Below are 27,922 nucleotides of genomic sequence, written 5' to 3' on the forward strand. Positions count from 1 at the left end.
TTCGTGCACGCCTCGAGTAGCATGTATAGCAATCTCTGTGCATCTATGCGTATGAATCGCGTGGTCATTAATTAGACATCCAAGTCGCATCTTCGTAGCATGTTCTCTGCCCTGTTCTCAACGACGTCATCGTCGACTCGCTACTAATGCTACCTTGTAATTGGGTGCACGCATAATAGTTACAGGCGTTCTTATACACCTTCTAATACTTCATCTCGCGCTCTTCTCTCTTTAAATATATTATATAAATTTTGTATACGCACATAAAGCTGGCATGTCCTTCATCTCTTTCCTAGGTGTAATATATATTCGCTAAATCGTCGGCTATACAGGCTAGCGCGCACGTGGATGCGCTTAGCTCTTCTAGCTTATACATCTACGTCTTGGGATGTCAAGTAAAACTTGTTAATCCCCGATCCTACACCTAACCCTAGAGTCAAAAGCGGCAATGCTCTATATAGAAATAGTCCCGGAGTTTCATGCGATGGATCAAGTCTTTCTATCTCTGCGTTAGCGTGAGAGACAGCTTTAGCACGCCGGCGAACGACCAATAAAGCTTGGCACGTCTGAACTCGTGCTCTCAGATATAACAGGCAAGAAAAGTGTTCTCGAAACGTTTTTTTGGATATTATTTGAAAAAAAAAATTTGTGCAAGTCGACAAATTGCAATCAAAAATTAAAATAATTAAAACCCAAGAAAAAAAATAAAAAAAGAAATAAATCCAATTTCATAATAATTTTTTCGGTTTAGTGAATGCTGAGGTTGCGGCAGCGGCTTAGATTCACACTAGCTAATTTGACGTATTAAAAAATTCATTTACGGAGAGTATGCGTATTATATTTACAAGATTTAATAAAAATTGAATTTGTTTTTATATTATAATTTATTTAAATAACTTAATAAAACTGCAAAATGTAATAACACCAGGCATGAAAAATACAACAAATATGCTTATCGACATCACGAACTTTGCTCTGTAGCAAACCAAGAGTTTCGAGGCTCGTTTTTAATCTTTCCGACGTCTCTCGGAAGAGGTTAAGAAGAATCGAAATGTTTCGCTAGATTAATAGATTTTGAAAACTTCAAGGTGCACAATTTCTTCTTTTTAACACTGCGTGCGCGAAACACGGGCTTTCTAACCGTAAATCGTCAGAAAACCCTAGTTTCTCGCAAGCAGAGTTAAAAAATATCGTTTGCAACTAGTCCGCGAGGAAGTTGACTCACCCAGGAGTCTTTGCACCCTCGCTACGCTTGGGTGAAAACAACTCCTGGGTGAGTCAACTGCTTCGCGCACTTGTAACAAAATATACTATTACTTACAGTGAATTCTAAACGTCTTATCCAAATTAATTTTATTAGTGGTTTAATGGCTAAACAAATACTTTATTTAGTTGGTGAACCGATATATTGGATAGACTGGCATTATAGCGACGTTTCGTTACGATTCTCTCTTCGTGTGCTGAGAAGTGGTTGGTATATTTACTTAAAGAAGATTGGCAGATGCAGTTATACCCTCATCCGTTTTCCACTATTCTCTTGTTCCTGGGCACATGTATCCAGATTAGATTTGCGCGCTTCTCTCTCTCTCCCCCTTCCAGCCTTAGTCTTGACAAGCGCATCCGTATAATTAAACCGCTGTTTACAATGTGCAGTTCGCGACAGGAAAAGCTCGTTTCAATAGCTCGAGGTAAGCGTAGAGCTTTTGCTTTCTATATTGTACACTATATCATTCTTTTGATTGCAATATTTACTTGCTAATGCGAGAACTTTTAGTCATAATTTAATATTTTTGATCGGAGATACATTATTGCTGATCATACTTCAATTCACGCACACGTATAACATGATCACAGAATATTTCACTTAGATTCTGTTGAGTTCAATATTACTGGCATCATTTAACACTATTGAAGCTGATGATAATGGTTACCGGATAGACTATTATTGCAGTTTGACCATCGTTTGACGCCCTTTCTCTGATGCCTCGCATTATTCATAACCTCATGCATGCACCGTGTACCTTTATGCATTTGATGAATTCACCAGAGTGGTTCAATGTTCTCGTGATAATTGCACAGTAACGCTTTCACTCGCACACTTTGGACACACACGCGTGCACATAAGCTAAATTGTTCTTTGCAATGCTTACAACTACTTGTTTATTCCACGTTTTTTGACCAACGAGACTCGTATGTTCTTGTAAAAATAACATTATTAATAAAACTCTGTTTGAACTCCGATTTTACGATATCTTCCAGAAAGCAAGAGAACGAGCGATGATTGCAGCGTAACAAAGAAATAAGTATTGCATAGATTAACTCTTCGCATTCGAGATATATCAAGCAATTTCGTTAGCTCGCATTTCTTGAACTCTAAAGGTAAGAGCCCTGAAAGCTCAAGTATGCTTCGACTTTTATTTAGTATTTTCTATCCGGAACGATTCTTTTCAGCCGTTGCGTTAAAGCACTTCGTCTTAGATCCTTTCTCGAATGAGAGCGAAATAGAGAGAGAGAGAGAGAGAGAGAGAGAGAGAGAAAGTAGAAAAGTGACTACTAATTTACAGAAGGACAAAGGATAAGCTTGGTGTATTTAAACAGATATAGAAATGCGCTTTTGCGAGCTCAGGCCACGCGTGAGAAAGTGCCGCCGTCCGCCCAAAGCGAGTAAAGAAAGCAGAAGCAGCAGCAACGGACGCTATTATATAACTGCTTTGGTATTGAGAACAAGAAGAAAAAAAACGAACAAGACAAAAGCAAGATGAACACGTAGAAGAAGTAGAAAAAGCAGAACAGCCCAAGACAAAGATACATGCTTTTTTATGCGCGAGAGTGAAAATGGAGTATCGATGCGAGCGCGACTATATATACATACTAAAAAAAAGTTCTCTGCTGCACCCCTATACTATTTCTCTTTGCTTTGCTCTTCGCGGCAAGTGGCAAGTATATATATCCTACAGAAAACGAAGCAATATATACACTCAGCTGATTAATTTTTTCCTTAATTAAGCGCCTCGTGCAAAGACAAGTGGCAGTACCAGTAGTTCAGCTAAAAAAAAGTATTAGGTCGAATGCATTGTTCGGGTTTACTTATAACCGCTGCTGCGAACGCTGCACGGACCACTGCTGAGCGCCATTGTACGCGGCAAAACTGAGAAAAACTCTATTGGCAACTTTTATATACGTTATAGCTCATTAGGCTCGTTCTGTTATTGACAATGCACGCAACAAAGCCCGAGTAAGATTGAGTAAATGCTGAATTACTTTTCTACTCACAGTTTTTATCAAGAAAACAAAAACGATTTATAAAATTAGGTCGAGATATAATCTCGTACGATTCATTTTTTAACTTGCTTTAAAACAAAAGTACTGCGAATTTTTGTAACCCCCTGAGATTTTTTCATTCGTTTCAAGCCTTGTTAAAAAATTGGAATCATTGTAACATTAAACTTTAGAGGACCGAAAAGTCACTATACTGTCTCAACCCAGGAAAAACTCATTTCCCGCGATCGCGACCTATCTTATATGAGCGAAAACGAACCTCGAATTCCGGTTCGTTGAAGGTTCACTAAATGTTGTTTGTTCACGGTGATATGCAATTTATATTTTGAATTTATCTTCATATTAGAAAGAAGATCCTGTAAAACTATAGTTGTGAATTCCATGCACGGCGGATATTTATTTACACTTCTTGCTATCAAGTAGACAATGGATATACTTCGGCTTTCAAATCGAGTTTTCAAAAGCTATTGTTTAGATGTTTACACTATTTGCTACCTTTACTATTTCTGCATTCACTTATTTTTTTTTACTAAATAATCAATAACAAAGCACAATAGTTCAAAAAGTATGATCTATCGAATTGTTTTAGAGATGTCGTAAATAAAATTGAAAGATGTTATATCAATTTCAAATGACTATGAATGAAAAATCATAAAGCATTGAAAGTCGTAAAGCACTGAAATATGTAAGAGTTCCAGGACGAAAAAAAAATATAGCTTACTTCCGATGCTAAGCCGTCAGTTTCTTTTACAGCCAAGGCAACGTAGATACAAGGAGAGGAAATTCGAGCGATTTAATACATTTGACTTATTACGCCTCGGTCGGAGTACTTCCACGCGGAGACAATAAAAGATAGCACGCGCGGACGCGCAGTTAAAGCAACAGCGGCAAGGACAGAACTCGCTGCACCACCGCATCCGAGCAACCACCCGCTTAACCACCCGCTCACACGCATATACACACGTAGATTGCGAAAATATGTCAGCAGGTGGCCAAACGTACTAGGCGCGCAGGGATGCGGATATACGTTGCACATATTATATTATATATACAGCATCTAGAAGAAAGGGTGACTAAAAGGCTGTTTTGAGCGCGTAGCTCCTCTGTGCGGTTGAGCTTAGAAGGCACTTTGCTTTGTTTATGTGGGCGCGGTTAGCGCCGGGCAACTATAACGACTGCTGCGACGACGACGACGGAGCTCCATTGCCACTACCAGTGGCGCGAATCCTCGCTGGGGGCGATATATAGAGACTCAGTAGTGCGCGTAGTATGATTTACTTACGCGGAAGATATCGCGCTACGGCCAGACGGCAGTATGTTGGTCATGGAGAAACCTCAAAGATATCGACTCTTTATAAGAGCCACAAACTCGACGTTGAATAACGTCTAATTTTGACCTCGTGGAATCGAATTATTTTATTCCAACGTGCATCAGAAATCTTTCGAGTGAAAAGATCATTTAAAAGTTACACGGAGCTAGACAAGGTTTACAGTAAAAATTATGCTTTTTTGGTATAGAATCTAGTAATCTTCATACACTGAGAGCAACGGTATTGCAAAAAGAACTATGTGTATAATAAAAATTACTATACTCGATAGAAATGTTGGATCATACTTGACATATGGACTTTTTGCCATAAATATTAGTAAAAATTACTATGTTCTCAGAAAAATTCATCATAGAGTCATTAAGCTCTACGGCTGCCATGAACTGTTGTTACTTGTATTTCAAAAATAAATTAAAATAATGCCAAAGAAGTTTAGACGTCATTTTGTGCGTACCCTTTCACGTTGGAGTTTTACCCTTTCTCCAAACGCCCTCCAGGGAGGCACAATCAAAACTGCTTGACTTGAAATTGTAATCTACTTGGGCCACAACAACTTATCTGAATATAGATATAATCTTCTGTATATTGTAAAAGTAATCAATGGGTACTTGCAAATAAATAATAATCTCATTCAATTTTCTCATAATCCAAGTGGAATTTTGAATATTTGAAAAGGATAAATTCGTTTTTTTTTTTAAGTTTTTCTTATTTGATGAAAATGTCACTTTACATGAAAATTTTTCGTGAAAAATTAGTATTATTATTCTCTATTTGTGCAACGGTCGTAAGTCATCCACGCCCAGTTCGTGATATTTATTGAAAAATGAATAATACATTACAGTACAGTTATAACATACTAGCACCTTCGACCAATTTAACAAGTAATTTAAATTTACGAATTGGTTTCGCAGAGAACTCGACACTGCTGGAAACTACGCGCGAACATGTTATACGTGTTGCACATTAATGCCCGATGATATATACTCGTATTGTGTAAACATAAAATGAGAAACGTGGAATAGTTTCATGAGAACAACAATGAGACTAGCAATGCGCGCAAGTCTCACATGCATCTGTGCATAAGAGAAGAATTTAATATTTTTCACAGCAATTTTCATGTGCTAGAATTACTTATGAATATTTCGTTGAAGATATAAGTAGTGGTGCTAAAGATGTTATCCATATTTCTCGAATACGTTCAGCTTCGTGACCTTCCGTTACATTGAAAACCTTAGTACCTTTCAGAAAAGTTTACTAAAAGTACTGCACATGGACTTTTCTCTGACATTATCCAACTTTCGTCGAAAAGAGGCGTTTTTACCTCTCAATACTTTCTTCTACTTCATTTCTTGTTTTATTGCTCCTTTTCAAAGCAAGCTCTGAACGCCTTCCTTTTTTATATATGTATATATAAATGTATACGCGTGTATAGATATATACGCATACATAATATATAGCTTTCATTCGCGGGATCGGCCAAAGAAAAACAATAAAAGTGCGACGCTCAGAATAAATGCATTAACCCCTATTGTGAAGCTAGAAGAGCGAGAGAGAGAGAGTAGAGAGAGAGAGAGAGAAAAAAAATAAGAGAGATTCGCGAAATAGGTCGACCTTACTCCCTCCTACATCTGAACCAACGTGCCTCTAACCACCACCAGCGACCGTAGCTCGGCGCAGGGAATGCATGCACCGATGCGATAAAGCTTTTTTCTTTTGCCTTTTTCTCTATACTTTTGTATTTTATCCTTCACACTTATACTGTCTCGTTCTCTCTGTCTTTCCCTCGCAGTATACGGAGATTGAACTTCATAGTCTTCGTTGCCAGCGTTTGACGATGAAAAATTAATTCAAAAATATTAATTTATAAAGCGAGCAAAAGATTTTGCTTTCACATCAGAAACTTTATGCAGTAAGCACGTGCTATGTTGTTTGAGGTGTAAAGTATCGTCATTTTATAATAACAATGAAACATATCATAACAGTATTAATTTCAATAATTATATTGGAAAAAAACACATCATGTTTCGGGGAACTCTTTTGATACATAACGCCATTGATCGTGTATATTTGAACTTATTACACAATAAAAAATCATGTTTCTCATACAGACTAATTGTACATGATGGTATTTGTAAGCGTTGTATGAAACTGAAATAAATCATCATAGTTATAAGAGACTCACATTTTTTTAAAGTTTATATTACATCCTTTTTTGCCCAGTAGAAACAATATAGCATTACTATACTATTATATAAATAAGGCGTGATGTAAACAGTGAGAGGTGTCTAGAAAGCGAACATCCCTCGGAAATGACACTCTAGAGTATATAAAGCTATATAGCACCAGAACTAACCAACTTCGTAGTTTGGATTTAATGGGGATTTGACTAGCGTGATAATGGTATCATTTATTGGGTTATACACACGTGCTTATGGACGACAGGGCTCGATCCATCGCCAGTGAAATTCGGGACAAAAGTCAAAATGACGATTACGTATGCATGTATAAAAAGTAAAAAATCCGACAATGAAAACAGCAAACTTCATATTTCAGATATATTCTTACAATACTTTTTTTGTTGAGGCGAATGGGTTTCGTTAAGTGTGTTTGGGCGAGCATTTGGGCTTAGTCGTAAATTTTGCTAATGGACTTTATGCGAGAAAACAGCGAATGGCAAGGCAGCCGATTTTACACGATTATGGTAAAAGCCGGACCGATGGCCTCTCGATGCTCAGAAACAGAATCCTATTTGATTGAGAGCAACGATAAAATGGAACGTCCAAATCTAGGAAATTTTAGATTTGCTGCATTTTTAAAAAATTGAATTTTTCTGATGACTCGAAATACTTCTAGCTATTCATTGTTATCTCCCTTTTTCTCAAATATTCAGTGCTGATGTGGGCAAAAAATAAGCCCTTTGAGATACATAAAAGTATTCAATATTTAAAATAATAAAATGCAGGTTTACACTTGCTTCGTGCACACGATACATATATATTTCCTCGGAACGATTTTTACGTGTTTGACACTCATCGATAGCTTTGCTTTTTCCTTCCATTTCGTAAAACATATGGCAAAGTAAAAAGTGGCGTCGGAGACGCGCCAAAACGGAACTGCAAGAATGTGCTTTCACAAAGCCTCGCTCAGATCTTTGGGAAGGCAGCCATGCACACACGTATTTTCTAGACGTAAAATTTATTACATAAAATTTACATACAACAGGGAAAACATCGGAGGATCGTAGGGTAAAGATGCAAAAAAGCACCTCTCGTGGTATATGATGTGAAAAATTGAACTGTAGCACCTGTTATTTTACGTGAAGCTGCTTTCTTTGATTTAAAATTTTAGCACAAACTACAATTTGAATTAGTATATATTTACCAATAATCAATATTTTAGTATCAATTAATTAAAAAAAATATATCTTCACGCAATGTAAGCAATTTGTGTTAATTAGGCATATTCTTGTATTACATAAAATACACTGTTTTGAATCACTTAAAGCACTACTCGAACATTTTCGTAAACAGTAGCAGCTGGAAAGTCTTTGGAAAACTTTTATCTTACGCCTTCTGCGAGCCTGCCAGTACAAAATTTTACGTGTTTTTATTTACTACAGAAGTTTTTGAACATAAACTGCAAAAAAAGAGTCGTCCGTGCGAGTTTCTTGAGGATATTTTATGCGTGGTCTTGTCAAGCTGTTCCATGCTCTTCCTAATGCACTCTCGGAAAATATTTCTGTTCTTACAGATGAACGAGTCAAATTGACAGTTTAACGACTGTCTTCTCCCCTATGCAACCCGTTTGCTGAATATCTTATGCTATACTTGCTTTTAATACGTGCCAATTTCAGTATTAAAAAATATCAGCTGTAAACGAGTTTTAATTAGATTTATTTATTTACTGAAAATAGCTTCAATTATTTCAATTGTACGAAAAAGTTTTTTGTAAAATTCATGAAACAATTAAAACGATAGCACCGTGAGCCCCCAAATATCCGATGCTAATCTTCCGAACGAATTTCCTCTCGGATAATTCAACTTCCGCAAGTGCAAATATGCAGAAACCTTCTGGCTTAATTAGTCTAGAGCATAATCTCCCGTCCTATAGCTTCTTATTCTTCTTTCCTTAGCTGCTCTCGGTCGAGTGCAGTAAAAACGACTATATACGAATAAATCGCTACAATTATCTTAAGCAGCCTTGGCTCGTACACCGCGCGCCGCTACTACTGTAGCTCCCTTTTCGCATTCCTCGATCCGAAGCGTTTCACGCAAAGAATGTATGCATAGGATGTGCAAGTGCGCGAACTAGGGTGTACTGACCTTTTTCATCCCCCAAGTATATAGTGACCTCACGCATATACACACCGAGCAATTCTCTGTTTTGAATTTAATACTTGGCTGAAAATCAAGCTCGTGCTTACCGTGGCAAACGATTCAACTAGTAGTAGCAGATTCTTGCCAGTCGGCAGAGGCGACTCGGCAGGCGTCAGAAAGAGGCTAAAAGGGTAGACTTCGAGCCGCTGGGGCTTATCTCAATGTTTAGTATGCGGGACGGCATGCGCTTTTTCATACACGAAAAAAAACGAGCAGGGATTTTACAGGAAACGAGAGGTCGCCTTCTGTGACTGCATAATTAATTTAATTTGTCTGTGACGATCGAGTTTCAATAATTTGACGAATAAAAATGTATTGACTTTTTTTAAAATAAAATCGTGTTGCAATATGCAAAAGTATGTAATAAAACAGTCAAAATCCCAAGACGAACATAAATTACCTAAAAAAACAATGTATTAAAATTCGTGTTTTTTTTCATATATTTGTTATTTTTTTTAAATTTATTATTCAGTTTTTATTAGATCAAGCAGAAAGACTTTCATTTAAAATGTATTATACCCCGAAAATAATAGTAAAAGATGAAACCATATTTTTTAGTTGTATCAGTTTTGTTACAACAGTATAATGTATTACCGTTTAATATGTCGATAAAAATTTGTTTTGAACAACAGGACGCGATTTAAATTATCTCTTGTGATCATGAAATTCATTCAAGAACGAGTTCGATAAATGCTTGTTTTATAATGATTCGTCAGTGGATTGTTAATGAAAAACTGTTCTTACAAATTTTTAAACTTCATTAAAAATGATAAAAAATTTTGGCTTGCGATAAGTTTAATTCTTCATTCTTGGTTCATTCTCAAGTAAAATTTGTTCATAGAAAAAGAGTGAGAAATTAGGTTTGATAAATTACACTAGAGAAATAATTACTTAATAGCTATTTCCTTAACGGATGATATTTTATTCCTCATCGTTCATCTACTTATCAGTTTTTACCGTTTTATCTCAGTTTACAGAATATTAGTGACGAATATCTAAAAGAAAATTCATTTATTGATAAACCACTGGATTCTAGACCTTGTAAAGATCATCTTGTCATGTGTTTCATCATCTTAATCTGGCATACACTGATGAAAGCATAACATTTCTAGTATATCGAAAAGCCAATCATTGAAGCTTGATAGAATCGTATCAGAAAATAACCAATTCCTCGGTAGATGTAATTTTCAGTCGTTGTAAGAAACAATAACGTATAAAAATAAGTTCACGATAGCATGTACAACATACGAGTATTTGGAAAAGCAGTTAAAGATCATCGACTGTTTTTTCCAGAAATTTCTTGAGCCCGGTGGGATTTAGGTATTCACTTCTTTTTGTTAAAAGTTATTCAAGCAGTGGAAAGTAATCGGTAAAAGGTACCACTCCTTGATCGGTTAGTGTCGATATTTCTTGAATCACTGCGCAGACGCTTTTGGGGTGATACGAGAAATAAAAAGAGCAAAGGGATAAGAAAGCTTTAAACGTGGTTTGATATTTGCGAAAAGGCAATAGTAAAGAATCCACTGAAATTGAGATGTCTTATCCCAAGTTAAGAAAAGGAAAAATATAAAGTATTTCGATCATGTAATGTAAAAAGTCTAAGCATGAAGATATTTTTAACGGTGTTAAATTTTGTTTACCTAATTTTAGAAGCGATTTAATTGATTTGTCGAATTTTAAAGAAAAATATTTTATCCCAACGCTTTTAAAAATTTAGTTGATTTAAGAAAGTGTATACTTGAAATTAAACTGATTATGAATAGAAAGTAGCAATATTTAAGACGAATATGAGATCTTAAAAAAATTTTTAATTTTTTCATTCTTCTGTTCTAGGTAAGAAAGCAAGTATTCTGTAGTCTGCAGCTTAGTAATGGTATCTGGTAAACCAATACTTTTAACTATTCTCAATTGAATCTTGACAGAGTAAGAAATTTTATTGCTATTCTGATATCCATAATTTTTCAAAAACAATAATATAAATATAGAATTAAGAAGGTCAGTCTTACAATTGCGATAAAATATGGACTGCTGTAGTAGTCCCAAGAGTGTATGATGAAAAATGTCTACAGCAAATTAAGAACAAGGTTCATATGTTTGAGGCTTTTTTTCAAAATTGGATATGAAAATAAGTTACATTAGTGAAAAGTAGGTACCCAGGGAATATTTTTTACAGTCCAGAGGCTTTAACGTAAAAAAAGTATGATGTATGCTTTTTAGAAGAATTTTTAGTGGCGTTGATTGTCTAGTATTTATTTAAGTACAAATATTTATAAAATACATCGCAAATACGATACAGAAGATGAGAATCAATTGAAGAACATTCGTCGAAGGAAAATTTATACTATCGTTCAAAAGATTAATATATAAACAGGCTGGAAGTGTGAACGAAAATATTCATACTAATAAAGCACGAAAAGAAGCGATGGATTGTGTTTAAATTATTTTGCTGTAAGTAATTATCAACTAGTAAAAGTAAAAATTTTTAACTTTATAGTTACTATAAAAATCCAATTTCAGTACTGCACGAGGTAAGAAAAATTCTGTGCATTGACCCTTATACTTTGAATCAACACCCATAAATCAGACCTTCCGATGTTGAGTGCCAAGAGGAGGTGTTGGCAAACGATTTGTCGAACGTCACGGATCATGCTCGCGAGTACCTATTCCACGGGACGTAATACACACGTACGCTACAAAGTCTCTTGGTAGAGCATTTCCAAAGCTGCTGCACCTTCGCATCGATATACACTGAAATAAAATGACTTCGCGATGATAGCTGTTACAAGTTGGTTCGTTTTTTGCTCGCCACTCTTGCGCGCTTTGCTCCCTTTCAAATTGCAAACAGCAATTTTTCATCCGACAACGCCTCATTCTTATGTACGATATATATACATACGTAACGGAGTGCTTTTGCAATTTCGCGCAAGAGCCAACCCAAGCCGCACGGAGTGTATTTCATTTTTCACTTCACAACTTGAGAATGGCTTTTGTAAATTAGTTAAAATGAATAATTAAATTTCCAAAACCTTGCTTGGCTTTACTCCTCTTTTTTTTCGCGCGCCCTAATATGTTTTCATCAGGTTAAAATCTGGAGCAACCAACGCAAAATCCACAAAGTTCCAAGATTTTTTTTCGTGATGAAAAAAATATTCCACATGTATAAATCGCATTGCGCATCCTCCTAATGGATACATAAGCAAGATCTAATGTGGGCCACAGTCTGCATCTTTGATGCCACTGGCCAGGGTATCTTGCAGCTCCTTTCAAACATTACAAACGAGTAGTATGCCAATTCACAGAAGCTCACCTGCTGTGCTAACATGTATAATATAAAAAGAGACAGGAAGATAGCGAATGGCAGCGGCTCTTTTGGCGCCTTGCACGATGCTCAATACATATACAACTTTTGCCAAAATTAGTTTGGACGTGCATGCTGAAGCTCTCTCTCTCTCTCTCTCTCTCTCTCTCTCTCTCTCTCTCTTTCTGTATAAAGCAGAAGTTCAGGTAAATGTTTAGCCAGCCCTTATGTGGTTTGACTCGCCAGAGGCTATGCGTCTGTTACAGCAGCACATACAAGGCAGTGGCGCTCAATGCTAGGCAGCAGCAGCAACAGCGCGCAGAAAAGAGTGAGAGTTTCTCTCTGCACTCACGCAGATTGAAAGGGGCTATGGTCTTGAATTTATCGAACCTTGTGTAGCCGTTTCCCACAATTTTCACCGCTCATACACACATACACGTACACACATGGATATAAGCACGCATACGTACATAGCCTACGAACCTCTCAGAGCCAGCTGGCCTCTGCTTTTTTCATTATACGTATATATTTATACATTTTCATTGTGTGGGTAAGCTCAGCACGAAAAAAAAACGATACTAAACTTACGCTCGATTCCCTTTTGCCATGTGCGAGGCATAGCGCTCGCTCGCCCATTCTACATCCAAAAGAAATCTCGATGCAATGTCACTTTTTTTGCACCATACCTGGTTCAGGATTTATATTTTATAACATTTGTTTCGGATTTAGTTTGCTCGTACATATGATTCGCAGTTATAAATGTCGATATACAGAATTTTCGCGAAATTTTTTTTCTATACGATTGGGCAAGTTATAAATTGTCAAACCGAGCGACTTTTTCGTTGAAAATTTACGACCTTTTTCGATTTTCTCCTAAAGGATTCATCTATACAATAAAAGTGTACGGGACAAAAAGGTATTTGAGTACAAAATGAAAAGGAAAACCGTAAAACGAAAAATATGCGAACAATTATTTTGATTGGACAATCCAGATAAACAACCAACAAACAGGTGTCATTAAACTAAATCGGAGCCAAACGAAGTAGAAAAGTAAATGCTCTTCGATCAAAGTCGAAAACGTGACGAGCAAGCATATAAGATTTTTCGAACTAGCTCTTTAATTTTAACTGCACGCTTTGTTTCGACGGTTTCATCGACTTCACAATTTTATTTGCCGTTTTCAAGCCACAAATTGCATTTTTCAAAGATGAAAGAAACTAACCATTCGTTTACACAAAAAATGCGCAAAAAAAGCTAAAAAATATTTCAATCAGTATTTGAATCATTAGATGTAAAGGTTACACTCATGTACATATTCCTTTTGATAAAGAGAAACATATACTCGGAACCTTTTAAATTTTCTCTTTGTAACGCGTGTCTTGAATTTCTTTTCCCAGTTTCGGGAATGTCTTTGTTAACCGACTGTTTACAAAGCATTATTGACTTTAAAACACGTGATACGAAATTCTAGTTCGTGCTAAGGCTTTTCCAAAGTAAGATTTTCAGAAATACTATCGATGCTGTTCTGAAAATTACAATTTTAGGGAATGGTGGATGAAATTAACACGTTATTTAATAAAAATATTCTATTATATCGTAGATAACGAGCAAAATCTAACTTTAAAAATTATCTTTACAAATCTTCTCTACACTTTCATCGGGAAGCGAGCAAAAATATTTTTGGCGAATAGATTAAGCGAAGGCTTATGAATATTAAATACTATAACTTCGTGCTAACGTTGTTAATTACAGCTTATTTGGATCCACGCACTGAGTTTTGCGCTATATGCCGCTTTATGTAACATAAGAACATTATTGTTTGCCGAGGAACTTTGCTCATCTTAAGATCTGAGTAAAGTTTTTCTACGATTTTACTTGCGTCTCCCTTCTAGCTCTGGCACTAAATCTCGCGATTAAGGCATAAGCAGAAGCAAACTAAGTTCCATGCTAAGAGCGCACGGCGCGGGGTTATTCGAACGACAGTTAATAAGCCTAAGCCGCGCGCGAGATGTACGCGGATATAGTTGTGCTCTCTCTCTCTCTCTCTCTCTCTCTCTCTCTCTCTGCGCTCTCCGCAGCTTTTTGAGACGAACTAAAATTGATACCCTGGCAACCGCGTGGTATGAGTTAATTTAAGGTGCCATAAATTGCCTTCGATGTGAATAGCTCATACCTTTCTTACCCCTTTCATTTGTGAATACATTTAGGGCATTACCCAAACCCTGGTCTACTATCTATTAAGACAAGTTGCCAGAAAAAATTTTGATTTTTTTTATTTGTCCAACTCTTATCTCACGATCGATATCATATAAGATTCATTTGATGAATGAGAAAAAAGGCTCTCACCGAATGCGAAAAATAACTCATTCAACTTACTTAATTAGCTAGGCTATAGACCCGAGATATGCTCGGTAGAAGCGTTAGCTTTCTTTTGCTTTTGTTTTTTCGGTCCTCTCTTCTATCCTAGAGCACGAACGGGACCATTTGATAGCGTAAGTTCATTTTTAACTCTTTTTTCCCCACTTTTCTTTTTCTTCGCCTCTTACCTTTTATTCTCTTTCTCGAACTTCGGATCGAACCCGTAAAAAAGACTTTGTTCTATCTTTGACTTGTCTAATAGTACTTAGCCTGCAGAGAAGTGTATCAATGTATGTTCCGGTATCTATGCCTGACCATTCTCTTGCAATTACTGCGGTCACGCTTGAAGTTCGTATAAATGGAATTTTAAAAGTTGCTTTAACGAAGTGCAAGAAAAAAATTTAATATGAATTTCGTAGAGAGTACTGTATGTAGCACCATTACAGTGTAATCATCAATGTAAGATCTTACTTGAAGGAAATTGAAATGTCTAGTGCCATGGGGACATAGTCAACAATTAATTACTATATTATATAAAATTATAAAATCTTTTCTGATTATAATTTTTGCCTAATTTTTTATAAAAATAAAAATCTCTTTTATCTCAGTTTTAACTTTTTTCAACTTAATTTCATGTTAAAACATGAAAAAATAAATTTTTAAAGTGTGATTTCATCTGTTGATGAATGATGCTGGAAAAATGAAGCCTGAAAATCAATTTCCATTATCCTTATCGTTAGTCGAATTTTTATAATGATCTCGTGAGTTTATTGAAAAACTTGGAAGTGAAAATTCTACTCAAGTTTTTTCATTAAGATCTCGAGCTAATAGGTTATGACATTCAATTTTCAAAGTTATAATTGACAAAACGATTTTTAGAAAATAATATGCATTTTATAATGATTATAAATCGACTATTTGTAAAATTCCGAACTTAAATTTGCATGGTATCATACTATTGAGTATTAAAGACTGCACATACACAAATGTGCATAGGTTATCAGTGCGTTGTATCCAATCAGAGCATTTAAAATGTCTATCATTGAATCAGTCGTTTTGATACTGAACCTTTAATGATCAATACTTAAAATTATTTAGAAAAGTAAATATTTATTTTTTTCTACAATTTTTTTCAAGCTTTTATGCGTACATATTATTAGAGGGGAAAAAGTAGAAGTAGAGAGATGAAGATCCAATGAGCTAAAGTAAAGATTTTCGACTCGATAGCAGTTATTTTTTAGAGGGATTTTTATACGATTAAAATCTTACGTTTATTAATTCATGATTACATGTACATGAATGTGTAAAAAAGATCACAAATAATATCATTTGAAGATGCAGTACAACACGTAAACTCACAAACTGAGTTAACTTATAAAAAATCAATACAATTGGAAAGAAAACGATGAAGAACGGCTTAGCTACACTATACGAGAGAATTGCAAAAGATCAATGCATCAGCAAATATTGCTGGGCTGGTAAGTATGCAATGCGACAGAAGTTATTCCAAACCCATCTTAAGTTAATATAACAAAGCTTGTTTAAAATTAAAATTAGTGAGATGAGGTGTAAGTCTTCATAAAAGTGCTAATCTTTATAACAATTACAAATTGAAACGTAAACATTTAAAAATGAATTAGCGAATAAACTACTACTAATATGAATTATTGAATAAACTACAAAAAAATTGAAGATTTGGCAAAGAAAAGTAAAAGCAGCGGCTTAAATACCAACTCAGATGAACTAAAGTTACCCAGGTAGAAATGTTCAACATTAATAACAGACTAATGACCGAAAAATGATCATTAAAAATGTTTTGAATTACATTATTGTTAATTGAATTGTTTTTAGTGAAATTTCTCTTACATTTATGTTACAAATATTGAGGGCTTTTTAACCTGAAAATACCACTTTGAGTCTCAAGCAATTGATGGCGGGTACCTGTATTTGAAAATCTAAAAGTGTTACAATGTGTTCTGGCAATGTAACTTCAAGTTTTGCCAATAAAAATTCAACAAACTCAAACTAAAAGTGTCAAAGAAAAAATGATTGTATAAGTCACGCATTATTACGATTTTCAAATTGTCCATAAATTTTGGGTTACAATTTCGAAACCTAAAATTTTTAAACCTTGAAGTAGGGTTTGATAAAAAAAACTGTTTTGGTGATAAATGTTCAATTCAATTATATTAATCTAGGGGAAGAGCAATAAATTACTTCATTCGATAAATATAACTAAGTTCAAGTTATGTCATTTAAATTCATGATTAAACCGGGATTTAAATTGAAGTAAGGTATTTAATTGTTTATTGTTGCATAAAAACTGAGATAAAAAATTACATGGAATTTTGCCGCAGAGCAAGCTGCACGTAGCATGCCAGACACTATGACATCTATGATGAGGGACGAACTCCGGCGCGTGAGTACATTAGCTTTCGTTGTCGTAGGAAATGTAGGGTTTATGCGCGAGCGATTAGCTGAAGCCTCCGCAGATGTATTGCCCTGAACTGTACACGCATTTATGAGAAAATATCAAGAGAGGTATAGTGGCGCGCGGTGCTTCAGCTTAAAACGAGAATGTCCCGCACTGCTCGTAACCGCTAACGTACAAAATGCCAATGACGCATGCTCTGAAGGGAACGAGAGGGATGGTTATATACGTAGAAAGAGAGAGAGAACCGTTACCCTGTAATTGATATTGGCATACACATACTGCTGTCTTTTGCCATCGGTGCTGATGCTTGTTTCAAGCTTGAAATTGTACCCCCTACCTATATTTAGTTGAATTCGACGGCACTGGATGGGCAAGTCAGCTCTTCCTGTGCAGTGAGATGCGACCGCCATACGCACGGATTTTAAAAGCGTACATGATACGCAAAAGCATCAACGCGGAAGGTTCCATAAGACATTACAATTTTTCTTTTTCAAGTGCCTAATTTTTAATTTTCACACAAAAACTTGCAAACTTCTGATATTTATGATAAAATTGAGTTTTAAAAGCATTAAGAATTTATCAAATAATTCCAACCCGTAATTTCTCCAAAAATGTTAAAATCAGTTAAAAATTTTAGTTTTACGCGAAAGATTTTAATATGAATTCATCGCAAGCTTTATATAATATAAAATTTTTGGTGACTGATTTTAGAGGTCTTGAAATTGAGTTCAACAAAACCATTAATATAATGTTCAGGCGCGATGCGTTTCATCAAAAAGATCTTTCTTTGGCACTTTTTGTGCCCCCCTGCCTCTTTCTACGCTTCCGGTGGGTGTACAAGGAAGCTTATATATAATTGCAAAGAGTGCAAGAATAGCCCCCTATAGTGCGCGAGCTTTGATGCATCAGCGCACCGGAGACTATGGGAAAATTCGATTACCTCGCGTTCGCCCGTACCACGGCACGATTTTTCATTTTTCTGCTGGCTCGCTTTCCCGCGTTCGTGCGCGCGCGTATATTTATACACATGTCTATATATAGGTACGAGCAGCCACAAAGATTTTCGGTCGCACCTAGTCCATCAGCGAGAGCTCGTATTCTTTTTTATCTGTACTCTGTGCAGCAGACCTCGTACACGGTGAGTGTTTCAATGTTCCGAAAATAAGTAATTTATTATGTGTGCAAGTACATTCCACCTGAAAATTTTTGAGATTCCCAGTTGGATTGCACCCTTGGACTTATCGTATTGTACAAACTAATATCTATCGGTTGAAAAGAGATTTCGAACGAAATTGGATAGAGCATACGGATGATCGTTCCAGTGAATATCCGTAGAGTGCAAAGCTTTGCAGCGTGTTGAGCGCGCGAGCCTTAGCCAACTTCATAGAAATAGCAGGGAACTTTTGTTAATCGCGTTTGTATTTTCGCAGCTGGTAAGTACTCAGGGTATATAATTTTGATGGAACGAGAGTGAGCTTCTGACGCTGCATAGTGCGAAGTTTCAACTGAAAATTCATTGTTTCAGGCTTGTGAGGCTTTTATACATACACCGCGAGTATGCATATTCACCGATGTAAAGTCGAAACTGAAACTCTGCGATGTGGCCGTTCCTTCAAATGTATAACGAAACTGTTAGTTTGTTGTATTATCATTTAAATTGTCAGCGCGAGAGACTCATCTCCCTATATCGTCCCTCCCCTGTCTCTCTCTTTCTCTCTATTCTCTATCTCCCTCTTTTTCGTTACCGTCGAGTCAAGTTTATAGAACATATATACATACAACTATAAACGTGACTGCGAGGACCTGTCCGTTAGGCAAGCTGTACCACGCGACGGTCATAACAATAACTAAGGATTATTTGCATATTCAGACATGCAGTATGGGATATAGTTACGGTGCAGGTGGCTCATTCTGCTTACATAGAATCTTGCCTTTCAACCTCCCAGCCATGATGTCTATTGAACATATATGTATATCTACATTATCCATGACTATCGATATTCCTCGAAACTTCATACGCAAATCCCATGCATCAAAGTTCCTCGTGGATTCGTCTCCCTCAGCCGTGACGATTAATTTAGCACGAATCGATTGAGTGTGAGATTTTCCCGTGAGTCGTATGTTGAATGCCATGCTTGCAGCGATGAATTAAGTTATTCACACAGACCTCTCGGAGCGAGCATAATACTCGTTAAAATCAAGGTAACATTGACGATTTTTGAAAGTCACCTGTGAGTGTCATGACTCTGGACTATTTGTTTGTATAGCACAAATTGTAGCAGATTCATTTAAATAATTATAGTTAGTGCATGAGAAGTTAAAAGAATAACATCAAAAAATTTGGTTGAAGGTTAGAGAATATATCCCTAAATCTTCATAATTATCAGTTACGCTTTTTATTATCAACCATTTGTACCATATTCGTTTTCTATGTGTGCGAGAGAAAAATAAAATTCTAAATCAATTTTTTTTTGACTTGAGTTGTACTGATTTTGGTATAAAATGAATATTCAGTGCATCCTGTAGTTGAAGTGTGCGCGTTTAAACAAATATCGAATGCTCTTTTAGGCGATGCAATTAAATCCACGCGCACGAATTCGAAATCTTATTTATTTGACCTGATTGAAAATGGCCCAGATAAAATGCATGCGATTAAAAAAGAAGTTGGTCAATAATTTCGGTTCTCGTGAAATTCAAAAATAATTCTAAATTAACTAATACGCAACTTAATTTATTTCACTGGTAAGTTAATTATTCAAATGCTATTTTGTTCATGGTCGAAGAAAACTATAGCCTAATTAAGAGATTCATTTTTCTTTATTTATAAATCAGTTCTCGTTCATCTCGCTGACAGGAGCTTGACTAATCACCAAAAAATCAATACTTTTACGTTCGCTCAGGCCAAAAAAATCGCTGAAAAATGCAAATTTACGATGGTAATCGTTAATGGTCAAACTATTTTCTGTCTCCTCCTCTCCCTCTTTCGCGTACGCGAATTGATTATTAATGGCTCGAGCAATTAGTATTTTTACCCAGTTAAAATGTATACGTTGTGAAAACTAGATTGCCTTGACATGCCTGCGCATGCAGAGGCAGCAGCGTGGATGTGCTCGGGAGGCTGTGCATATATAGGTACCCACACGGTGTTTCCCCTCTCGAAAAATTCAATTGAATAACTCAAAGAAGCACGAGTAATTCTATTAAACAAAGATTTTTTCAAACCAATGAACAGGACGATTTTTTCAATTACCGTCCCATAAAATGCTATCGCTAGGAAAGCCCGCGACTTATTAAACGTACCATTTGAAAGTACTCCATTAGTGGCCTTATCGGGCCTGCCGATCGCGCAGTCGCTCGGAACGCGCTAGATCAAGCTGCGGCTAGTTTTAAAGACATGCCGAGGCGGGCGCAAACATTTAGATTGAATTTCCAGTCAAGGTGCGCGCCGCAAAAGATTATTACACGACGTTGAAATAGCGAGAAACTTAAATGGCCACGGACGAGTCGCAGTGCTTTCTTCCTCGGCAATGATATACGCCTTTAATAAAGATGAAAATACGCGTGAACTCTCGAAAAAGTCGAAAGTGGAGCGCGTTGTTGACACTGAATGTGGTAACGCCACTGTATGTGTACGTTTGCGGATGTGTGAGTGTGTTTGTACGTGTGTGTGTGTTTGAGACCTACGAGTGCGACTCTCGAGAGCGCGCACAGAGAGTCGAGCTTACGTGCACGCTGCTTTGATAGCATCAACGATTTATGGTCGCGAACAATTGCGATTTCCACGCGTAAAGCATTCGGAGCTAGCACAATTCCATGCGAGTGTGTATGTGTGTGTGTGTGTGTGCGCCATGTAAATGAGCGAGCGCGAAGGTGCATAGGTAGCCGTGCAAACATGCTCCATACCGAGCACTATACCTATAGTAGTCGGCAGAGAGAACTCCCACAATAATCTCGCTAATTCGATAATTGATTTATCACGCGCTTCGTTTATGGTCGCGTCGCGCGATCCCTACCGCAAGTGTGCGCATGTGTACGCATGGTATTTTCATTGGGCGCGCGGCCGGTGCTGCTGCTGCTCTTTGGTATGTGCGGCCGTATATATATAAAAGTGATGCGCGTTATGTGGAATTGCAATTGCTGCAAGCTCGTTCATTAATGCTAAGCTAGAACGCAAGCCGGACCATGACGCACGACTGCATACATACATATCTCGCAAACATTGCGGAGCCGCGGCTAATGTGCAAAAGTCCACGTATGTCTGTAATGGAAACTCGATTGTTCGCTTTATATTGTGTCTGAGGCGTCTGTGCCGAGCGATTGTCAACCTCGAACGTTGGGATTAATTTGTTCTGATTTAAAGAACGCACGTGCGGGGGATTTAGCATATCCACGCTCATATTATACGTATCATGGACAATTGTATTTCTTGGGCGTGTTTGTTTATGACACGGGGAGAGATCACGCCGATGAATTCTCGCCCCGGTACTGTCTATTTAGCTTTGACCTGAGTCCTATAATTTTCGTCATGAGGAAGCCGGTAAAAACAATTTAACTTTGATTCGAACAGTCTTTTGCCTTCACTAAATTAATACGATTTCGTTTTATAATTCAAATTCGAAAATTTATCGCTTGTTTTTCAGGAAGATGAAAGCGAAAAGCCTGCGTAAATTCCTATGTATGCCATCGTATTTTTGTTGTTGCTCTAGACGGCAGTGATAGTGCCGGGTAGTGGCCGCATTATATCATTAATCCGTAGCTAGCCAAACTGCAGCTAGGACAAAACAAGTAAACAGTAAACACTCGAATTATACACAAATGACAATCAAGCTTTGGTGTAGTACATGTGTAGCGTGTGCATGTGGGTGGGTGTCTGTATGTACAACATACGCAGCCACGAAGTCGTTCGATGATTAATTACAACAAATAAATGTAGCCAAACCACAGCACCGAAGTAAATCCGAATAAAGATATATATCGCACTTCGTATCACACCGACCATTAATATCGTTTCTCACTCTATCCTGTGTACACGCGGCTCAAGCAAACCTGGGACTGTGTATGTATGTCCATTTCCCCTGCATCACCTCTTTTTGTTTACCCAAGCCCAAATATCACATTTATCTCAGCTTCTGATTGTGTACATGGGTTTCTAATTATGAATTTCTCTTGTACATTAATTCAGATTAATTACAAATCGTCCGAGAAAATGGGTAAAACAAAACCCGCACAAAGATAAGCTGATACGAATTTGTATTCTAAAATAACGGGCTAAGTGCATAATATTACTCTTCGCAATAGCATTCAATTATTATTTTACCCAAACAGTCTTAATTGTCACGCAAATATGCGGAAAAAGCTGATATTTTTGATGATGCATTCAACATTTTATTGATTGTTGCATCTTCACTTTCAACTCTCGAAAAAATGAATTTCTGACTGCATTAAATGTCTATTAAGCTTTTCATCAACTGGCAAAGACTCTTGGCAGCTAGCTCATCGATTAAAAATTCAGTATCATATTTTTTCGGACAAAAGTAGCTACGACTTAAGCAGCATCTCGAGCAAGTAGCAAAGTACAAGTTAAAATTTTCATAATTATCCCATTTTCTATTTAGCATCTTTATTTTTGAGCATCGAAGCAATTAGACCGCCATCTTACACGCGTGCCAAGTTTACGTAAAAGAGAAAGTGCATATAATATGTACGTAGTTGGAAGTCAAGTAAAAATTGCCGAGCCACTAGGTGCACGCGCGGAATTTTAAATTCTAATCTCGAGTGCATCGCCCCCGGGCTTGACGCCATTTTACAGCACAGGCCAAAATACTCAGTGCATCGGCAAGAGAAAAGAGAGTAACATCCGCTCACCTTGTGTTGTGTCTCCCTCTCGTACTTATTTATTTTTTAGTAACTTACATAGGGGTTTGCTACGCACACTGTGCAGACGAGTTAAGAATATGCAAGTAGTGTTGAAACTTAACGATTGAAAGAATTTATTAATTTTTTTTGTATACACTTGCGACATCTCCCAATTTAATATTTTTACATCTAAATGTAAAAAAATCCAGTTTTTTACATGTTTAATTTTTAATTTTACCTGTCCGTCACATTACTACGCGTGCTTTATATATATTTCAACAAAATTAGCTGTGGTACTCTGACAAAAAACCTATATAATATTATTTTACTCAAGATACTTTTACATGAAATTATCTTTGAAAATTAATGTATAAGTTTGAATTTATTTCTTATTTTAATACAAACTATATAAAGAATACATGAAATTGCAATCATATATATTATCTTCAAAATAAAAATATACAAAGATTTCATTTGATACTCAAATTTAAATGTTTTTAATATTTTTATCACATTAAAATCTGCCTAGGCTTGACGGTGAAGGGCTTCACCACTAGTGGCAAGTATCTTTATGAGTAAATCTGCAAGTGGCAAAGTAAAAATAATTGTATAAGTCTAAAATGTTTGAACATCGAATCAAAGATCCTCTCTTGTATATGAACTAAGTTCATACCCTTTTAACCATAAATCCGAATACACCGATGTTATTGAATTTAAATTAAAAAATTCCTTCCAATTGAAATTTTACATTAAAAATGTAGTAAGTTAAAAATAAATACATGTTTTCTTGATGTTTGAGCAGGTTAGATAAGTTTTAGGGTATTTTGTCCAGTGATTGGCTGCTTTTGTCCAGTAAATGGCCTCTTTAAGATATATGACAATTGTACATTTTTTTGCCTAATGTAAACGTAATTAAACATGAAAAATAAGTTGCGCCGATCTCTGAAGAGTTGAATAACGTCTATAAAAATATGTTTGTTTTTCATAAAAAAAAAAGAAAGATAACATTTACTTAATTGAAATTCGACATCGTTTCTTACCATCATATTTCTTAAATGCTAAAAGAAAAAAGTTCTCTCGGGTACATTTGCAGAAGTTCGAGTCGATTTTGAAAAAATAAAAGAATGCCTTGAAGTACCGGTTCACAAGTAGGGCGCGCCTATTATTTTGCTCAAGGGCAGTATCAGTGAATTTTTCTCTCCTCGTAAAGGCATTTGCCTCAGTCGTTAAGCAATGAAATTATCCGAGGCTACAGTTAGCGCAAGATTGTCGAAGGGCTACCACCGTTCCACCATTAGAGCGAGCTGCACGACGATGAAGAGCAATCTCCTTCTTTTCTCGTTGACACGCTTGCGTTAAAAAGACTGCAAGACCCTAGAGCTTCCTCCCGCGACGTAGTGAGGGACGTCGAGTCCGGAGGTTATATACTTTTTCTCACTAGCCACCCCCTGTTCTGAAGCTCAAGCGAACGCGAGTACTACGCGATACTGCCTTCTCTACAAAGGTGAAAGTTGAGATGCAAAAAGTGCACGCTGAGCGCGATGATGAGCTTAAATATCACGCGAAAAGCGTTGCTTGTGCGCAACCTGGCTCTTTTTTTCTCTCTCTTTCACTGTCTTCCAACTCGTCTTGAAGTTGCGCACATTTTCCTTTTTCTTAACGTTGCTTTTGTCTTCTCGTACTCGAGGAAAGAGCTTATTTTTGATAAGATGAAAGTTTTGTTTAGGCTCAAACTTTTTTCCCCTCGGTGGGGCTTGGTTTTAAGAAATTACACAAGCCACGTAAATAGTAACTACAAAAGTGTCGAAACGTAATTATGATGCATGAGTTTTATAAATAAAAATTACCCTTCTCGACTAAGACGGGCTACTTAACTTTGCGAGCAATTTTTCTTTCGATCGAGTACATAAAAGAAACTTTTCGATCACTGACCAACCCCACCATCATCGTCCAACTAATATGAAAATTCTGTCGTGCGCAACAGAATGGGCACAAAAAAAGTGAAAAATGAAAGATGCAATGCAATATTCACTGCTCGACCACGAATTTTCTTCTCGGTATTTTTCTATTTACACGAAAGTCAATGCGCACACTAGCATGTATGGAGTTCAAAAAAGTGACTAACCAGGACTGCAAGCACATACACAGGAAGTGGCAAACAACGAAATGTCGAGGTAGGCACTAGGCTTCAATAATAGAATCGTGTATACAGCATTGCAACAACAGCAACCTCGTCTTTTGTCAGAGTCACTGATGCACAGCATTTTTGGCATTCAGTTAAATAATGTAAACAAAAAATATAGACTCGCGTCCAGCGGCGATAAAGACAGCGCTCGCTAATTCCCGGGCTTTCGAAGACAGCTTATGCACTTTTTGTTCCCATTAATTCGACGTTCTACGTTTCTATACAAATGTTTACCTTTTCATTTTATTTTTTTTATACGTGCGTCGACGACTGCGACTCGAAATTACATTCGAATTATGCAAGCGAACGAAAACGGGGGGTTCGAAAAAGCTATGAACAATGTATCTCTCGTCGGCTTTTTAATCCGCTAAAATATGAGGCGTAATTTTGCATCTAATTAGAAGCTTTCTCTCTGTCACGACAGGGGGTCTATTCAGAGCTAAAGCCCGCTTTCGTTAAATGTAGCTATGTATAGATTCGTAACGGCGTTACTTTGCATAAGATTCTGTGACGTATCCAAGGCTTGAATAAACTACTCTAAGAAATCTTAACAAGAAGTCAGTGAAATAAAAGTTTTTATTTGTCCGGATTTCGCCTATGTTCCGTGAAAAAAATCCCTTTGGCTCATTTGTACTAGTTCCAGCAATAAAATATTGAATGCAAGTGCAGGAAAACAGCCTCTGCCAGGATCATAAAATATTTCTCAAAATGCTCGATGCGCCTACAACATATAGCTAACTTCTTTAATTTCGTTAAGGGTACGTCGTCTCAGCTTTTGGTGAGTACAAGCTACCCTTTGAGAAAAACTCTGAGGGTAAAAAGTAAACTCGTTACGTAGACTTTAAAAAACTATACAAAGTGTTATTTACCTATACATTATCACGTACACCAGTGAGGGGGTGTCATTAAAATTTTGTCCTCGATAATCAGTTTAAAGTTTGAACGTCACATAGCTTGAAAGATGACAAAGAGAGCAAAATTACACGCGTCGAAACGAATTACTCGGCAGTTTCTCTTATGTCTCGTACAGGCATATTGTACTTGAACTATTTAAACTAAATTTTAATGTTAAGGAGACCACTACTAGTGGTTTATCGATACGCATAATTATTTTGATATGAGAGATATTGAAAGTGTCGAGTCGACTTTTTCTTCATAACCTTTAATTTGAATTTAATTTTAATCTTAAACAACTTTATTTTCTTGGTTCTTTTTTAAATTTCTTCGGTATAACAATAAATTAAATTAATACATCAGGACTTACATGAAGTAGTATTTATTAGGCTAGCTTCGATCGCTGCTATTGCGAGTATTTTTCTCATTCTCGTGCTCGCAGCGTATCGTCTTTATGCGTTCGAGGATTGAAACACGTTTCAATGGGTGAAATTATGGCGAGGATTTAAGCTACGATATAAATGAAGATTTTATCCAAAACCGACAACTTATCTGATTTATCATGAATAATCAGATTAGCAAAGACACCCGGTAAAAATTGGAAGCAAAATAAAAATGGAAGCATTGATTAATCTAGTTAGCAGGTGTAAAATTTGTTCTACAATTTGTCAAAGAGAAAATGTATGCGTCCGTCGAAGGAAACGAGATAATCGCGTTACTTTTTTGTAAAATATTTATGTGTCAGGGTAGTGAACTGAGTGCGCGAATCTTGAAATTGAATTAATTAAAATCATCAGGACGGATTTATTTTCTAGATTTTTTGCGAGGCAAGAATTTGAGTAACAAAAAGTATTTTCAACTTTCGAGCAAAGAGCCATTTTCATACGAGGCCTTGATTTGAGTGTAATTTCAAGTTTTAACTAATTATGTTCATGAGATTTTGCATCTCGACTTTTTAAATGCGCGAACGTGAATGTTTTTTCGAAATTATAATTAATTCACTGATTCGAATGCTCAATTTATTCCCTTGCGTCACGATCGAATATCTGCGATTGGCAAACGTACTTTTGGCCCCAATTAAGCTCTGTCATTAGGTCTGTAACGGGAAGAAATAAAAGAAAAATCGACCGAACGATCGGCTGCAATGGAGCGCACGGCAGTGGCGACGAGTATACGTGAGTGTACGACCAAAGGATCCTACGGAAACTCTGTTTCTGACGATGAATAGGCATTGCGGAGCATAAGTATCTGACATTTGGCAGTGGAGCGCGAGCTCGTGGTCTCTCTACCTCTCATCATTGTATGCAAGCACACAGTGGTACAGTATATATACACGTAGTTAGAAATATATATAGAAACAAGAGCTCATTCCTGTGCAGCAGCAGCTCTCGTCACTAGTATATAGGCTAATCGAAATGAAGTCAATAATCAATGATCCGCTTCTCTCGGCCTAGGCACAGGCAAGTATAGCATGTATGTGTGTGCGACTGTGTATGCATATATCTACGAGAACCGTCGACGTGTAATTGGGATTGGCTCTTATCTACCTCTATGCAAGCTACCCTTACACAGGACCACGTCTTTACTTAAGTTCCGATCATCGCATTGGTCTCGGAGCGATTGGAGCGTCGTTTGCGTGTATTATTTTGGCACATACCAGCCGCTTTATCTTAACTCTGATTTTAGAATATCTCTGTGAGCTTTTCAAAGTGATTTTTGATTTCATCGATTTCGTAAATGTTTATAACTCGGTGGAATGGCTAAGCCACTAACGAGATTATCTTAAGCTAGCTGTAATAGCATAATGAGTAATGATGGAGCCTATACTAAATATGTCTTCGCTATGCAGCAAATACGTACGACCATGACTTTAACCGCTCTATCCGACTAATGGTCCATTTCAGATACAATTTT

At 36.7% G+C, this 27,922-nt stretch overlaps 1 protein-coding gene across 2 annotated transcripts in view; it reads left to right on the plus strand.

Moving 5' to 3' along the window:
- Positions 1 to 27,922, plus strand: part of LOC106650930 (opioid-binding protein/cell adhesion molecule homolog) — an 84,739-nt gene that overhangs the window by 33,584 nt on the left and 23,233 nt on the right. The gene's annotated exons all lie outside the window — the stretch shown is intronic.

This window comes from Trichogramma pretiosum, unplaced genomic scaffold (assembly GCF_000599845.2).
Source record: "Trichogramma pretiosum strain Unisexual culture from Peru unplaced genomic scaffold, Tpre_2.0 scaffold3, whole genome shotgun sequence".
NCBI classification, from domain to species: Eukaryota; Metazoa; Arthropoda; class Insecta; order Hymenoptera; family Trichogrammatidae; genus Trichogramma; species Trichogramma pretiosum.